Below are 18856 nucleotides of genomic sequence, written 5' to 3' on the forward strand. Positions count from 1 at the left end.
AAGAGAATAAAGCCTTGGACCTGGTTGGTAGCAGCAGAGGTAGACATAGTAGTCAGATTCCAGATATATTCTGACAGTTGAGTCATTAGGAATTCCTAAGAGATTAGACATAGGATAGAGAGAACTCAAGATACTTTAAGGATTTTGGTCTGAAGCAACAGGAAAGATAGAGCTGCCCCATTAACTGGTGAAGTGAGGGCACCTACAGGAGTAATAGGAAGATGAAGAGTCTAGTTGGGGACATGATAAATTTGAGATGTGTATTTGTCTAATACACAGTCAAGTGAAGCTCTCAAGTAGGCAGTTGGATATAGAAGAGTACAGTCTGAGAGATAAATCTGGAATGAAGATATCAATTTGGAATTGTCAGCATAAAGGTGGATGAGGGAGTAAGAAGACTAGAAAGTGGCAGGTTGGAGTTAAAGGATTCTTGTCAGTGAATGGAAATATAAGCAGTGGTATTCAGAATAGGATTACAGAATTGATATTTGCCATAAAGTGAATTAGAAAAATGTGCCCCATCTAGGCAGATGAATTAGAAAAGTGTGCTGCTTTCTGGGTAAGCACAACCCTGCAGTTGTCAGTAGGAGGGTGCACAGTTTGCCCAGCAGTGGGAGGCTAGCTTTCATTTTCACTTAGCCCCTTAGCAGTACAATATGCAGTGGCTTGTGTGAGATATCTTGTCCCTCAACAATCACTACCATCCACCCACACTCACAATCACACTGTCTTCTAAAGATATCTTAAAATATCCTACAACTCACCACTCTTGGATCTCAATGATTAAGAGTGTTGGATTTGAAGTTGAACTGCCGGGGTGAGAATCCAGGCTTTACTCCTTGCTTACTGGAAACTTTAAACAAGTTACTGATCCTCCCTGAACATTAGTTTCTTTATAGGTAAAATGAGAAGAATAGGAGTACTTTATTCAAAGGGATCTTCAAGGATAAGTAAGAAAATCCATACAAAACCTATAACTTAGCCCATATCTCTGACACTTCACAAGGGTTCAACAAATGTTAGTTGATGTTATTATCCCCTTTTCAATAAAAGAACAGAATCTACTTGTCTACATTTAGGTTAAACATCTCTTTCATCTATAGAGCTTGTAATTATTATTCAAGAGTGCTTTCACTCTGTTCCCATAACAAAAGAATTTAAAACAAAACTTCCCTCTGGTGCCTCATTTTATTGGATCTCTTGACTTTCAAATTTAAGGCATATTTCCTATGTGTGCACTAATTAAAAATGCAACATGCCTAAAGAACTCTAAAAGAAAATCCTAATGCACAACAACCTCATAAAGGATCTTGAGTCCTTTGAAATCAATTCCAGAGTGGTACATAAAAGGTATGCTCCAGGGCTAAGGCTACAATTATTAAATGTGCCAAGTATAGGGATCCTCAAGAGTCTGCACTTTCAATTTCCTTAGCTTCCAAGACCTCTGGGTTTCAAAAGAACAAAACAATGCTACACTTTAGAACAAAAGCTAAGTATCTTAAGCATGTTGTAATTCAAACTTTGAACCACTTCTTGGAGTATTTGAAGTTCTCTTTATTAAACCTTTGAATAGTCATCCTATTGATGGTCTTTAAAAAATGATCAAATTGAGCCACTCCCCAAAAAAATTATTTTATGAACTCTTCATAAGAACTAAACAAAATTAAAGCATGTATATACTGTAGCCATAATAATCAAAATTAAACTTGTTCCCCATACACTCAACCTAAATAAAAGCCGCAAAAATGGTTTTTAAAAAAATATTGCCTTAACTGATATGAAACAAAACAAAGGAAAACAAAAGATTCTACTTATATTATGTGCTTATGATCATAAATAACAAGTCAAGTCTAATATCCCTCTTTTTGAAAAAGGAAGCAAAAAGTTAAAATTCAATTTCTTATCTAACTAATAAGTAACATTGTAAGAGTTTCATATGACGACTTCATTACCCACTCAATACACACATTTCAGTTACTTTATGTGTGCAAGTTCACACTAAAAACTAACACTGTATTACACAATGGCATACATTTTCAAAATTGCAGCAAAGGAGAAAGGACAGAAATTCTCATGGTTACTCTGTGCAACAATGCCTTTTAGCTTAAGGACATTAGATACCACATAAAAATTACACCAGAACCAAGACCCTATGACATCTCATCTCATATAAGTCCAACATGAAGGTTACCTACACATTATCTAAAAAGCCAAAGAACTAAATTAGTCAAATTGAAATTGAAGAAGATAATCTAATATGTGAGACATCAGAGAAGCTTTTATTGAATCATCAGGACAAGAATAACCTTCAGCTACAGGGCATCAGGTTTAAGCAATCAGGGCAGAAGTAACATGCCCTCCACATACACTTTGAAAGTGACAGTGGCTTTTGTTGCTGCAAGTCCAATGAGCCTATGGGTCTGCTTCACTCCATAATACTATAAGACAGCTCAGTGTATATGAATTCTCCTAAGGTTCAGTATGTTTGAAAGGTACAGAACAAAAAGAGAATGGTGAAGGAAGTAGAATTCTTGTCAACCTCAATTTGAAGCAATAACTTGCTATTTCTTCTTTGTTCCCTGAGTAGTTTGAAATAAATAAAAGACTTCTTATTGGAATAAAGAAAATGGGGTCAATGACCTTGAAAACACTATATTCATTTTCCACAAATCAATAAATACACTTGGGAAGACCAATAGTATTAACTACTTTGAGAACTGCTTCCTCTATGTTCTGGTTTTTCTTCCTTTCATACTCCTTAAACAGAGTTTTTAAAAGTCTGTGCCAAAGAATCTTTAACCATCCAAGTTAATTATATGCCAATATTTTTAACATATCTACAGGAATTCTAGTGATGTACTTATTAACTCTATTCACTTTTCTTCTCCCCTGTTTTCAAATCACCACTCTCATGCTCTCCCCGCCTCCCACCCTTCTGACCATTTTTTTCAGAGTTTTTGGCTGAATATTTCTTATCTACTTCTTTATAACTAGGGTCTTATCCCAGGTTTAATCCCTTGTATTCTGTTCTCAACTCCCATTATATCACTCTCTCAGAAGAATCTCATCCTAGAATTTCAATCCCATTCAGAGTTTCTGATTCACAAAACTTATCTACAGTCCAGACCTCTCACATGAGCTTCAGAGTCTCCATATCCACATTGTCCACTGGGCTGTCTCACAGGCAACTCAAAACTGAATTCATAATCTTTTCCCCAAAACCTGGCTGCCTTTTTTTTCAGTTCTTAACCACATTAATAATATCACCATAAAACTGAGCACCAAACCCAACAATTTTAATATCATCCTAGAATATTTTCTTTAACTCTGCCTTTCTCTCTTCACATAAGATCAATGAAAAAGAAACATTACTATCTCCTCTCAAATTGGCCATTTCTGCCTTATTCCTGCTACTATTCCCTTAGTTCAGGTCCTCTTTAGACTTTGAATTTTGTAATGATACCCTAACTAGTCTCCCATCTTCCAAATTTTCACTTCTTCATTTTATCCTCCAAACTATTCCTATTTTATGTTGCTAATATTAAATAAGATGTTATAAAACCCTCAATGAGTCTCCATTGCTGACACAAAAAAAAATGTTCAGACTTCATTCAAATGAACAACTCAAGGCAATTTGGTATATCCTATCTCTCCAGTTTTCTCTTCTTTAACCCACCTCCCTATACTCCACCTATGATAAAGACTTTGAAGTTCTCAGAATGGATTATTCTGGTTCAAGTTGTAAAATTTTAACATACTCTATTCCCTCTGCTTAGAGTACCCCTTCAGAATAATAACTCAGCAAATACCTGCGCATGTTTCCAACATCAAATTGAATAATACATTTTACATCTTAATGAATATTTTTTTCACAGTAGCAAAGCTTCTTCATCTCTGTCCTCTACAAAAATCTTTAAGAGAATCATCACTGGGCTGGGCTCAGCAGTAGAGCACTTGCCTAGCACATGTGAGAACCTGGGTTTGATCCTCAGCACCACATAAGAATGAATGAATAAAATAGAGGTATTGTGTCCAACTACAACTAAAAAAAAAAAATTTTAAAAGAGGATCATCATTATTCTAACATTCCTAAAATGTCTTATAATATATGAAAGAGCAATTGCATGTTTATATCATTCTTCTCCTTCAAAAGTAATGAAAAATAACATAGAACTTTAATTAAAACCACCATTTTCAAGGAAACTTGTCATTATTTCAAACTACAAAGAAAGAAATACAATAAAATCTTGACCAAATTTTTAAAAGGGGGTGGCAGAATCCTACATATACCTCAATGGGAAATTTTTCTGAAAGTAAGTACCACAAATCCTGAAATTCCTACCTAAGTTTCCTTTTATTACAATACTGATATGTAGGGCATGAACAAGTATAAAAATCAAAGGGAATAGACTGTGGCTGTAAAGATCCAGTTTGAAACTACAGAATCACAAGAGTGGTAGGGTAGGATTCGTGTGATGACATCATTTTTAACTATAAACAACTAAGTCCATCTAGCAAAGGGGACCACTAGAGATAAAATGCAGTGAAGAAAGAAGGGATGCAGAGTCACCAATTCACAAGATTGACAATTTGACGGCTTTAAAGGACTTTGCTATGATACATAATCAGTTTTGGAGTACCAAATAACGAGAGAAAATTTTTCCTAGAAGCAAAGGAAATATCAACTTTTATTGAAAAAAAAATTCAATACCACAAACATGGGTTAAAAATTGTATGCTCTACCAAATGACTACCACCCAAGTACAGGTCCCCTCCTACACTGTTCTTCAGTAAATGCCTGATAGTGTACAAAGATCAGCAATGGGAACTCAGTATTAAAACTGTGGAAGAAGAAAGTAAAGGAAGGAAAGGAAAGGAAAAGAACCCAAGCAAAATTCAAATGATGAACAAGAATTAATGAAAGTGAGAAAATGTTCAATGAAATAGTTCAAAAATATATTTACAGGACTATACATGCACACTTATACACACTATACTTCTCTTTTATAAAGAACTCAAACAAAAATTACAGAATTCAAAAGAAAAAATAGGGCAGCTTGAGGGGGAAAAAGCAAGATATAAGTAAAAAAAATGGAAGCAAAAAATCAAGCATTAGTAACGTGAGAAGCATCAAAGACACCAGGGGATCACAGTGGACAGACTAGCAGAATTACAGCAGAAAAGATGGAAAAGCAGAAACACCCATATTTATTCATCTTTCATAACAAGAATTCAATAGGTATTATCTAAAGTTGAATGCACTTTAAAATAACTTCTCATTCATGGAAAAATATGCAAATAGCCTTTAAGCATGTAAAATTCATTCATAATAAGAGAAATGCAAATTGAAACTATACTAAGATAGTTACCAAAATTTTGACAATAAATTCTTTTAGCTTTTACTACTCTATAGTAAGGCTGAAAGTTGATTGTTTAGTAAACAATTAGACACCCTATGTAGTGCTTGTAGATAGTGAAACCATTATCCCTATGGAGGGAAAATTGAAAATACATGTCTATCTATCTATCTGTATATCTATCTATAAGTATGTGTGTGTTTATGCTTTGACCCAGCAGTCCTACTTTTAAAAATTTACAGCAAATATAAAATAAAAAGTAATATATACCCAAGACAATTCATAGCAGCAATTTTTGTTAGAAAGAAAGAGAGAGAGAAAGTAAAGAAAAGGAAAGAAGGAAGAGGGGGAAGGGAGGGAGAAAGGAAAGAAAAGGAAAAAAAAGAAAGGAAATTGGTATATCCACACAAATAAATGCTACACAGCTAGAGAAAGGTATGACCTTCTTTATATACGCTTCTATGGACTGCTGTCCACGATGCCTTGCTTAGTGAAACAGAGTAGTATTTATAGTATATTATCTTTACATAAGAAAGGCAGTATGACAAATACATTTCCATTCTTGTTTATATGTTTAAGAAATCATAAGAGTTAAACAGAAAATAAATTAAAATGGCTATCCTTAGGAGAAGGGAAAGAATAAAAGAGAGAGAAATATGCTCCACTTCTCTGAATGTACCAATTTTAGAATTTTTACTTTGGAACCATGTAACAGTTTTACATAATTAAAAAACAACTAACTCGTAAATCAATCCCCCAAAATCAAAAGCAAACAAAAGACAATAAACTTTAGTCACATTTCAAACTAGCTGCACAACCAACAACAACTAATTTCAAGTGACTTTAAAACATGGTATTTTTACTATAATCTCTACAGAAATAACCATTAGGACAAAAAAAGAACATTAAAATAATCTTAACTGTGTTTAGTATTCTTATGATTTATTCGTGTGTGTTCACACATTTGCATGTACACATAAATACATATACATACACACACATATATACATGTGCAAATAATTATACTCATGTTACTAGGAAACAAGATTTTTAGGACAACAAGGAAAAAAAAGAGACACAAATATAAAATCAGGAAGTTTAAAGTCTATAATTCTGTGTTTAAATTGGATATATCAATCTGAGCTCATTTTATATTTCTCTATTTCTAAAAAATATTTATTTCCTAGCCCTGTTGACAAAAATTGGGGAGGTCAGTAATGGCAACCCTAGTATATGTATCCCCCAAGTACTATTCCCCAATAAAAGGAACTAGACTTCTAGGAGAAAAGGCTGGTCTCATATCTGGGTAAGGAAATGTACAAAATGAACCTGGAACTTCTTGTGCTAGAAAGCAATGTTCATTGCATTTTCGTCAAAAGCTCAGGAACCAAAGGATTTTTACCAACCAAAACTGGGAAAATTTAAACATCAAATAGCATAGAAATTAGAATAAACCAAAATATAATCAACATATTTAAATTAATTTTAAAAAAACAAATTAGTCAACTTTTAAAGTTGCTAGGACACCATCCTGTTTTCTGAAAACTAACAAATGGGAAATAATCAAGTATTTTCCTGATGTTGCTGGTATGAACCATACTATAGGCTGATAAAATAATAAAAAGGGAAAGAGTTCTTCTTTATAGAATAATTACAAACAATAAAAACTAATAAAGAATTATAGAATGATAAAAATCACTATTTACACCAGACACAGTGGCTCATGATTGTGATCCCAGCGATTCGGGGAGGCTGAGGCAAGATTGCAAGTTCAAAGTCAGCCTCAGCAAGTTAGCAAGGCCCTGAGCAACTTAGTGAGATTGTCTCAAAATAAAGAGTTGGCAATGTAGCTCAGTGGTACAGCACTCCAGGGTTCAATCCCCAACACACACACACACACACACACACACACACACACACACACCACTATTTACAACCCCTAATTTTTTTCTCCTGGTAGTAGGGATTGAATTTAGGGATAGTCTACTTCTGAGCTACATTCCCAGTGCTTTTATCTTTTTTTTTTTTTTTTTTTTGAGATCTTGGGACAGGGTCTCTCTAAGCTGCCCAAACTGGCCTTGAATTTGTGATCCTCCTGTCTTATCCTCTCAAATCTCTGGGATTATAGGCATGCACTACTATGCCCTAATACAACCCCTAATATAATAATAGATCTAAATAATGATTATCAATACTAAAATCATTAAGTAAATGATTAATGGGAAATGTTGAGGATCACACTTACAGAGAATAAATGCACTGATGAATCACTAACATCATTAATCCTAACTCTGGGTTCAATACCTAGCACAACAAAACAACAAAACAACAACAAAAAACTTCTCTATTTATTTCTTATTCCAATGACAGAAAGTATTTCTAAGTTAATTTTATTTTATTTACTGTATAATTACAAATTTCTACTGATATTCATTGGCTCTGTAAGTTCTTTGAGTATATTTCAATGGGTTTTCTGAACTAACACTTTCATAAATCAATTAGCACTTCTAAGCATCTTGACCCCCCCTAGTACATCACTAAATTTATTTGGTGCCTAAGTCTAACTTAATTTCTAAGTAATATTTACATTCCAAGTTGCATACCTGGGAGTTCAGGTTATCCTCAATATTACCCATGTACCTAATGTGTTATAGATTTGATTTATAATTTTTTCTGGCAAGCACTCTAAGTCATCCTACACATGTGTTTATAGTACAAAACCACAAAACAAAAGTTTTGGGGATTTATTTTCATACTGTTTTTTTAAAAAAAAAATCATTCCTGTGGATTTTATTCTTAAAAATTAAATTTAAAAAAAGAAATCATTGTCCCTTACTCATCATGTTTAACTCTAAAGATATCCCTAAAGATCCTAAGCAAAATTTTAACTGCTACTCTTTTTTTCTTTTTTCAATAATATATTGTGTGACAGCAGCCAAGTTTCTAAGCTGATTCATTCACTTACACAGGCTGGGTGTACTATGGTATGAGAAAACCGAGCTCAGAGTCTTCAATACAGTAGGTGTTTTGTCAGTATTTGACTATCAAAGCATATTATGAAGTTCTCTCAATTCCTTCCTCCTGACCAACAACTTTGTTCTCGATTAGATTGATCCAGTTAATTTCGACCTAACAAAAGTTGAAATTCAAGTTAAATTTATTGCTAGATTGAATTAGTAAAAAGAAGTCACTAATCTCGTTTACAATCCATTAGAAAAAAATAGTGTCTTTATTTTACAAATTAATACAAAATAGCAAATACATTTTATTTAAAACATCAGCTTGATCATGTCTGCTTTAATTTGTAGATATTTGACTTTATTTAGATAACTAACTCCTAGTTGTTTCCCCAAAACCAAGTCTTATTAATCTTCCCTCTGAATTGAATAACAATCAATTTTCTTACTGCTTCTAGAAAACTTGGGGTCACATTTATACCCACATAAGTCAGTGTAGAATTAAGAAGTTTGCAGTTCTCACCAAAATACAAGTGACATTTAAAGTGTACTTAATATTCACAATTCAATACAATCTCCTCATTTCAGACTGCCATCCAAGGTAAGGAAGGCAACTGATTTGCATGAAATTCTGTAACCCTGTATTTTCCCTTCCATCAATCAATATGGTATTGTAAAACCATCAGTGAAAACTGTTGCTTTTTTTTTTTTTTTTTTGTGATGGGTGGGGAATTAGTTTTGGTTTTATTCTTGGCTCAGTTTTATATCCTCACATTTGTTTTTCTTTCTTCTTTGCTCCACATTTAATTTATCCTATTTGAATTTTGTATAATAATCAAATTCTTTCTAGAACAGGTAAGGAATAAATAATTACTCCATGTATCTGCAAAAGCAATCGCTCGTCATTTACCCTAGATAAAGCCTTAAAACTCCTTGTTGCTTCTTAACTATTCTCTATCATATTGAACATATGAGTATCAAAATTTGTGAGTTCCTCATTTTCTTGCTTTATTGGTTCTCTTTTTTAAAATATTTAAGGCTGAATACAAAAAAAAATTCATACACAATTTAAACTTAGAAACCCATGATAAAAATTAAATTGTTTGCACAGATAAAGAAAATGATTGCTGTACAACTTTTATGTCAAATGAATGTGAACTTTCTGGTGCCTTGCATAGAGTTATTCAAATAGTAATAACTCAGTTACACAGTAGAAACATTTAATTGCTCTGATATTAGACTACTATAGCTCGGGCATTGAAACATGAGAATTTATTTCAGTGCTATTTTTAAAACCACTAATAAAGACTTCAAATAGCAGAACTAAGTCTCTGCTCAGTTGAGCCGCCCTGAGTAATTGTGAAAGAAAAAATGTGCTCAAGAATCACATTTTTATCCAAATCTAAAATGCTTGTTGATCTCAAAAAAGTAGACATTTTAAGTTGGAACTTTTATAAAGTATTCTAGAGTTTAGTGTTACTAAAAGGAAAATTAGTTATAAAAGTAATAAATGCACAGCATAGCTTCCATTCATCACATTTTATAGTTCTTTCATTCCCCCCCAAGTTATCTAACCAATCAACAGATAATCTATAATTATTAGGATTTGCCCTATACAAAGTTTGATTTTAAAAAGTTTGACACTTCACTCACCTACTGCAGGACAGAGTATTGCCCATACACAGATACTAAACCAACTGTCTAAGCAATTTCTTGTGTTTAGAAATTCAGTGCCACTATTATGGCTCACAATTTGGCTTATGATGCATCTGTAAGCAAACAGCCTGACAAGCACTCTAGTGTATTTCAGGATGACTGACAGGACACAGTGGCTCAAGCAAGAAGTGGGGGATGGGTGCTCTTAAAGCAACATGCCCAGGAAGGGAAATATCTAACAGTAGAAACAGATATGAAATTCTTTTTCACATTTGCAAAGAAATAATGAATAACTGCCTAGGATCGACTTTTAAACTCAATTTTCACATATGTTATGTACTCAAAATACTATAAATTTCAAAATGGCTTTGAAAATTTGTATAAGCAGAAATAAAAAATACAAAGCAGGCATGCTATATATTTCCCTGAAGCTATCAAGTTTCTAAATTTTAAGAATATTCCAATTATTTTTAACAGAAATTAAATCAACATACCCAGAGAGAAAGAGTTCTTATCTCACCTTTAAATATATACCAATAGACCTTACAATAGTAATTTAAGAACAATTAATTAATAAAAACAATTTAAATATCTTGGATTACTCAGAATTGGTTTTAGACATACAGGAAGGATATCCATGAATTTCTCCCCTATTCCATTGTTTCCTAATGGTGTACTTCCATGGTTAAATAATAGACCAAAATATTTTAAAATTCCATTAGTGTCAGTTGGAAAATATTTAATCAATACATTGGCTTATTTTTTCAATTATGTAATTTTTTCCTGTATTATTTCACACCACTTTGTATCGCTTGATTCTTTGATGATTAATACATCAATCAGTCCTACTTTTTTTAAATGCCATTCATTTTTAAATGTAATCCCTAATTTGGCCAGCTGAGGGTGTCATTAGATTCTGAATGCACACAGCATTGCAACACAAGTCGACTTTCCTTAGTTAAATGTGTTTAGAAATACTTCTATTTTATTTTGCCTATAGAAATTTGACTTATAAGGTCCACATTAGTGTTTCATGCTTCTTCTCTATGACAAACTAGCATTATTTCTTCCTCTATCAACTCCATCAGATGCATCCTCTGAAAGAAAAGCATTAGAAGGCTAAGAAATAGCAGAGCTGGGTTTAACCATCAGAAAGACTTTCTACAACTCTCAATTCTTCTGGTACATAAAACCAACCAAACAAAAATCTTACATAAGAATCCCAAATCCCATCAGAAAACCCATAGGAAGCAGAACTAAACTATAGTCTCTTTTCAAAGTTATATATGACATTTGTAAATTGCTTAACTTATATTTTTTTAATTTTTTTTAGTAGTAGTTGGACACAATACCTTTATTTTATTTATTTATTTTTATGTGGTATTGAGGATCAAACCCAGGACCTCACACATGAGAGGTGAGCGTTTTACCGCTGAGCCACAGCCCCTTAACTTATATTTTCTTATCATTTAATATTTGCTAATTGTCCATTATCTATTAGATGCTACAGGTTAATTTTAAAATATATGGTTCCAGTTATCAAAACATTATTATATTTCTCATGAGCATGCAGTGTTGAGACTAACACACTTCAGAATCTGAAAGTTCTTTATTTTACAACTAAACATTCACTCAATTTGGAAAGTGAATTCTGAACATCAGTTTGTCTGATATACCCTAAAAATAAATATTTATCATATAATTTGCTAACTACCACAAATTTATCTTGAGTAAAGATAAAACTTTTTTCTATGCTTAAGCTATTATTACCTCACAGACAACAAGTTTCCTAAGTTCAAATACAGCAAAAATAATGCAGATTTAAAGACCCAAAGAATGAACTCTTTTTATTCTCCTAGACTTGCTATTAATGACACAGCCCTTATGCTAAAGTATTAAATTTTTCAAAAAGAAATGATCATTCTCTTCCTCAATTTCATTTCAAATAAAGAACTGATAACTTCTTTTCCCTTAAAAAGGGAATTCTATTTTTGAAAATGAAAACAAGTTTGGGGGTTCTTCAATGAAGAAGTTGCCCTATAAAATTATGTCTCATAACTGAATGTAGAAGTTTTTTTTCCTCATGTAATAATGATAGCAAAGTAAAAATCATATTTTACATTTGGAAACAAAGTATAACAACTCTTCAACTGTTCTTGATTCTTTTATAAATTTTTTTTATCTTTAATTTTCTAAACTAATACATTCTCTATAGTATAAAATACATTTAGATTATTTCTGAAATTAATTTATAGGATGAAAACTGAAAAATTTATTTTGTCAATAATTTGCATATCCTTTTTGCCAACTAGCCTCACATTTTAGAACATACAGATAATTAATTTTTTTCTGTTTTCATAAAACCACTTAATTCCACTTTACTGTCCCACAATGTGTTTGATTCCTTATGCAAGATCTCCTGAATTATTTCTCACTCGGTAGTTTTTCTTTTCCCCAGGTGTCTTAAAAACCAATATCTAAAGGCTTTTTTAGTCCTAATTCTATTTCTGGCTTTAAAAACATACTTTTTAATGCTATTGTTTAGGAGGGAGGATAGAGTGAATGGTGAAGAGATAAATACTCATTTAAATACTCCTCTTCATTTAGCAAAAATGCTTCCATACATTTTATGATCTATTTGAACTTTCAATAATATTATGTATATATATATATACACACACATACATGTGTATGTATGTATGTGTATGTGTGTGTATATAAAACTGTTGCAGTAGGCTCGTAACAGTATTAACACAATGAGCAAATCTAGAATAAGCCTTTTCTCTAACATGCTTTAGGATTGTAAGTGTGAGGTGCAGTGGCACATGCAAATGAATTATATCCCACAGGCATCTGAAAATGCAAAATCCAAGAACTAAAGAGAAAAATCAATCTTAAAATGTAAAGATATAGTAACTATCCATCTAAGTTACATCCTAATCTATGAGACTAGAAGCACTTTCCCTATATAAATAGAAGGGGGAGAAAAGGTAGCCAAAGAGAGTACTTTACAAAACAAGTACCATGAGTAGTAGGAGACATGTCATTGAGAAGAATATTAAGAAACACGAGAAAAATTTAAACTCTGTCCTCCTTGGTATTATCCACAATGACAACCATTTACCATTTACCTCAAGATATGAAATGAAATCCATAAAGCTGCTATGACGAGTAATTACTTCTAAAATTACAGAAAGAATCTATAGGAGTGCTAATTATAGTGCTAGATGATTCATTGACCAATTATTTTGTTTTTGTGGGAAAATAATTTTTTCTTAGAATTCTGCCTTTTCAAACCAAATTTTAGAGAGCTACTGTGAGAGATAATAAATGGATTGCCCATTTGTTTTAAAAATGGATAAAGTATATAAGTTCACACATTTTCATTTAGCTATTTGAATTTGTCCCACCACAGAAAGTCAACTACCCCACTCATTATAATAATTTATAATTAGAAAACAAGGAAACACAGTCCTAAAATGGAAGCACTTTACAGCTACTTCCAAAGTTGTTATAAAATGTTTAATATAGAAAACATTTAATAGAGAAACATAATGTTTAATAGAGAAAATGAAAGACACATAACACATATTAATAAATTGTGTATTTTTTAGAAGACTAGGTATAGAATAGTTAAAAGATAGAATACTGAACTAAAAGCAAAAGAAAGATAGTAAGTTAAAAAATAAAAACCTCTGGGACGGGATTGTGGCTTAGTGGTAGACTGCTTGCCTAGTATGCGTGAGGCACTGGGTTCAATCCCGTGCAACACATAAAAATAAACAAATAAAGTAAAGGTATTGTGTCCATCTACAACTAAAAAATATATATTTTTTAAAAATGGAAACCTCTGTCTTGTTCCCATGTAAGACTTCTGGAGTTGAGCCAACCTGCTTCATTCCAGAGCAGAGAGCCACTCAGTTGCTGAGTCTATATAGAGCAAAGGAAATCCTTTCTCCCACGCTCTGCTTCCAAAGATAATAACAGAAAACTAGAGAGTGATGGGTTTCACTACCAAGTAGCCATGTTTATATTATTCTTGTCTCCCATTGACTCTCTAAAAGTAAAGCCTACTGATTTTGCATAATAAAGCAAAAGAAATACACAAAAGCAAAGAAATTCAATTTTGCAAAAATGACAATATCCCTAAATTGTCCAAAAAATAACTGCCATAGTCACTAAATGTAAACTATTATATCATTCCTTCAATTGTACTCAAAAGAATGAAGTTCATCACATAGAAAGGTAAAATAACTAAATTCAATCACAAGTACAATGAATCACATGTCTTTGACTTCAAATGATAAGAGGCCCTCCCCATAGTCTAAATAACCCACATACTCCCCCAAGTCAACCCACTTTTTTCCTTCTGGGTCTTGGGTGCACAGAACTAGATTGATATCATCAAACTCCTCAGTTGATTTTTCAGAATCAATCAAACACTGATAGAACTGGTCTTTTGTAAAAAGCCTATGGTTTTGTTGTTGTCATTATACTCATACACCTTCCTCAGGTCCCTTCCTCTCCCCCTTGTAATACTAGTTAGTGGGTGCCTTTCCAATCAACCTGCCACAGCTATCTTTACATACACTATATATATCTACAGTAGTTTTACATGTGCAAGTATTTTTAAATTTATACAAATAGTATTGTACTTCCATCTCTTTCTACCCCACCCGCTCTCAGCACTGATTTTGGTGTCTATCCGTGTTGAACCATGCAGATGTACTAAATACTACAGGTTTGCTTACTCCACACATAGCCCCAACCTGTCTCACTTGCCTATTCCTGCTATGGAAGTAGGACATTTGATTTCCTTCCCCTCTTTGCAACTCAGATGGCATGTAACAAAAGTCTGACCAATGAGATGTCAGCAGATGTCTGCTAAGACTAAAGCTTTTGCTTTCCTTATAAAAAGGGAATCAGATATGCTTGCCATAGCCTTTGTTCTTTCCTTCTCCTGACTGTAGTATGATATCTGAAAATAAAGCAGTCTTACTGCAAAGTTCAAGAAGGATGACAGAGCTGAATTATAGAAAGAACTTGGGTCCTTGATATCATCTGAACTGCTTATATCCAGACTTGTTATTGAAGAAAAATGAGTTCCCAACTAATATAATGGATTATTTGTTCCCTTATTTTCCATTGTGTAGCTTTCTCTCTGATGCATTTATAATGTATTTTATCTGTCCATGCCCCTATTGAACATTTACATTGTAGCCAACTCTTGCTATGGGAAATAATGCTTTACTCAGTAGCATATGACATTTTCCTCTCTTACTCCTAACTCCCAAAACTTTGAGGGAATTCTTTCTGTTATTCAAGTCATTCTGTGGCATTTGGTTATGACAGCCCTAGCAATTAACACAATTCAGAAGTCAAATTTCTGGATTAGAATGTAAATTATTCAGTTTCAATAAACATTGCCAAATTGGTCTCCAAAATAATGCCACCGGCAAAGCATAAGGGGTTCATGTGTCTCCACCTCCACATCACAAGGTTTACATGACATTTTAACCACTGCCAACATGGTAGATCTAAAGTATATCTCATTGCTGTTTTAATTTGCACTTTTGATTACCAGTGTTCATTGGTAGTCTATTTTTAGGTTAATTAGCCAGCCATTCAAGTACCCTTTCTGTGAATTGCTTTTTTGTATTCTTCCTCTATTTTTCTCCTAGGTTGCCTTTTTCCTTATTGATTTGCAAGAATTTCCTGTATACCCTAAATTTAATCCTTTGTCTATAATATTCCTTGAAAAGAATCCTGTTTCATGTGTCTTTGTCTAGTACACCCTTTTTTTGAATATTCTATTATCTACACGTGAAATTTCTATTTCCTTCACATTCTCATCGATACTATAATAATGTTAGACATTTATTTTTACCTCTAATAAGTATGATATTTATATTTGCCCGGTAACTAGTAAAGCATGCTAAGAATCTTTTCATTTATTTATTGGTCATTCTAGTTTTCTTTTCTGTGAACTACCCTTTCATATATTGACCCTATTGAATTTTTCCTTATTAGATTATCTTTTTTTATTAATTTTTAGGAGTTCTTTATAAAATCTTATACTAAGTATTTTGGTTTACTTGTCTTTCAATCAGCTATTTTCACAATAATGTTACTTAACAAAAAATATTAAAACTCAGTAACATAAGACAAAATTTATTCTGCAGACCTGGCTGAGCTTGCTCCAAGCTACATCTTTGAGATCCAGATCTGCTCCATGTTTTTCTCATTCCCCTTGGACAAGTAGGCTACCTGAAGCATGTTCTTCACATGGCAATGAGAGAAATACAAGAGAGGCAATTAGGAGCATACAGTGTCTCTTAAGGTATATTCTCCAAATTGTTGCTGTCCCTTCTATCTTCATTCCATCAGATAAAATAAGTCAAATGGTCAAGTCTGGTATTAATAGAATAGGAAAATGCATTCTAGTACAAAAAGTTGAAAAGTCAAATGATAAAGGGTATAGATATTGGAAAGGAGAAGAATGGAATCCACCTCATGTGGATAAGTTGTAATATATTCAACTGATAGCTTTTGTTTCTTTTCTTTTATGGCATCTTTTTTCACAGAAGAAAGTTTTATGTTAATGTAATTAAACATATTGATCTTTACTAAATGACTATGTCATTTGGTGGGGGCATATTTTCAGAAATTTTTTCCTACCTTAAGATTAAAACTTGTATTATCCTACATATCTCCCTAGAAGAATGCAATCTCAGGGATCAACAGCCAATACATTTTAAATCAACATATAAAAATCACAAGATTATGTAATATAAACTACCAAAGTTAAACAAGTGATCAAATTTAAATACCAAAGATTATTACAGATGACTTTGTTATTTTATTTGGTACTGGGGCTCAAACCCAGGGCTTCAAGCATGCTCAGCAGGTATTCCACCACTGGGCCATGCCCCCAGACCACAGATGAATTTTTGAGCTAAGTCTTTATAACATATTAATGACACAACCTTGGCAAAGAAGAAAAAGACACAAGAATCATAAGGAATTATAAAACTTAACATTCTTTCATAAACAGATATTTATTGATCTAAGCAATATATTCAAAACTGCAAAGAACAAGATTATAAGAAAATATATATAGTCATCTAAGATCATGCCATCATGGGAAAAGAAAAAGTTAATCTTTCATGCAATTTAATAATTATAAAACAATATTGGTTATGAAGTCATATTTATAAAATTTATGTGTACATGCAATAATAGTAGGGTCTACTTTAATAGTTTGGGGTAAAATGAGGTCACACATATTAATTTTTCAAGATAAAATCACTTTTTAAATGTCTGGCAAGAAATCCATTATCTCTCTTGTCCCTCAAATTGTTCAAAAACTCTGGGACAATTCACATGCCTCAGTGAGAGAAAACCAGAAAGCAGATTAGAATACAAGTGGGCTCTATTGAGAGCTGCTGGTGTTCTGCTCCCAGCACAGTTTACTGATGAAAACTGATTCCCCGCAGTGTAGTGTGACCTTTTATCCTGCTGCATTCTTGCCACTGTGGATTCTGTCAGAGGCCATAGTGATTCCTCAGCGCAGAAGCAGCCTGCTCCCTCAGATGTGAGACATGGCATGGCACCCATGCCCTCAGCTTTTTAGTTTACCAAGCACAGCAGTTGAATCAGAAAGGCCTTCCAGTTCAGGTACACATCTGTCTGAAATGAACCCTCTTGGAGTAATGCAAGCCAGAGAAGGAGTGCTCTAGTTTAAGGATCTTTGATGTTCTTTCTCATTAGTAAATCTTAACATAACATTTTTTTAAATATTTATATTTTAATATTAGGTAGACACAATATCTTTATTTTATTTTTATGTGGTGCTGAGAATCGAACCCAGTGCCTCACGCATGCTAGGCAAGCGCACTACCACTTGAGCCACATCCCCAGCCCATAAAATTTTTTTAAAGTTTGATCCAAAAAAAAAGAAACTTAAAGGGGAAAAAATCTTTCTAATAACAAGTACATTGTATAAAAGAGTCCAAGTCTTCATTCTTTTCTTTTTTCTGAAGGCTCCCAGACCCTTTACAAATTTCTTCCAGTCTTCCCAATATTGACCAGCCTATAGCTGAAGGAAGACTATGGAAAGGCGACTTTTGTCAAACTAGGAAATAAAACCTATTACACCAGTAGCTGAGACACAAAAATATAAGGACCTCATTAATAATTTGCAAATATTGGGGAATATTTTCTCTTACCTTCTGGTTCATGGATAAAATACAAAATGCCAGACTGAGAATGTAGCTTAGGGGTATAGCATTTGCCTAGCATGTATAAGACCCTGAGTTCAATCACAGCACCACAAAATAAATAAATAATAAGATACAAAAGGCCCATTTTGAATTTCAGATAAACAATAATTTATGGTACAAGTTATGTCCTATGCAATATTTGGGAGATAAATAAATATATATATATATATATATATACTTGAAATTCTAATCAAATATATATATAATATAATATTAAATTATATATATAATATAAATTATATATATAATTTAATATTATATTTATATATATTATATATAATATATATATAATCAAATATATATATATATATATATATATATATATGCTTGAAATTCTAATCAAATTATGTGTCCCATGTTTTTATTTGCTAAGTTGGGCCACTCTCCCTTATCAACTTGATGAATTGTACAAGTTCTTGGTGTGTGTGGTGGGGGGAGGTGTAATGGGGGATAGAGAGCTGGAACTGAATTGTGCCTGAATTTATAGCAGCCATAGAGCCAACCTCATTATCCAACCTGCATATCCTCTCATCCTATCAGAGACCTGGGCTAGCAAATGAAAGGCCAACTCATGACCCTTACTGTATAGGAACTTTTGGATAGC

The 18856-nt window shown here is 32.8% G+C and overlaps 1 protein-coding gene across 1 annotated transcript in view; it reads right to left on the minus strand.

Annotated features, from left to right (window-relative positions):
- The window catches only part of Ctnna3 (catenin alpha 3), a 1643966-nt gene extending 1633964 nt beyond the window's left edge, over positions 1-10002 (minus strand). Inside the window, exon 1 of the mRNA XM_076834267.1 lies at positions 9968-10002. The gene's annotated coding sequence lies outside the window, so the exon portion shown is untranslated. The remainder of the gene's footprint in view (positions 1-9967) is intronic.
- Between the last annotated feature and the right edge of the window lie 8854 nt (positions 10003-18856).

Source organism: Callospermophilus lateralis, chromosome 15 (assembly GCF_048772815.1).
Source record: "Callospermophilus lateralis isolate mCalLat2 chromosome 15, mCalLat2.hap1, whole genome shotgun sequence".
In the NCBI taxonomy this organism is placed as follows: Eukaryota; Metazoa; Chordata; class Mammalia; order Rodentia; family Sciuridae; genus Callospermophilus; species Callospermophilus lateralis.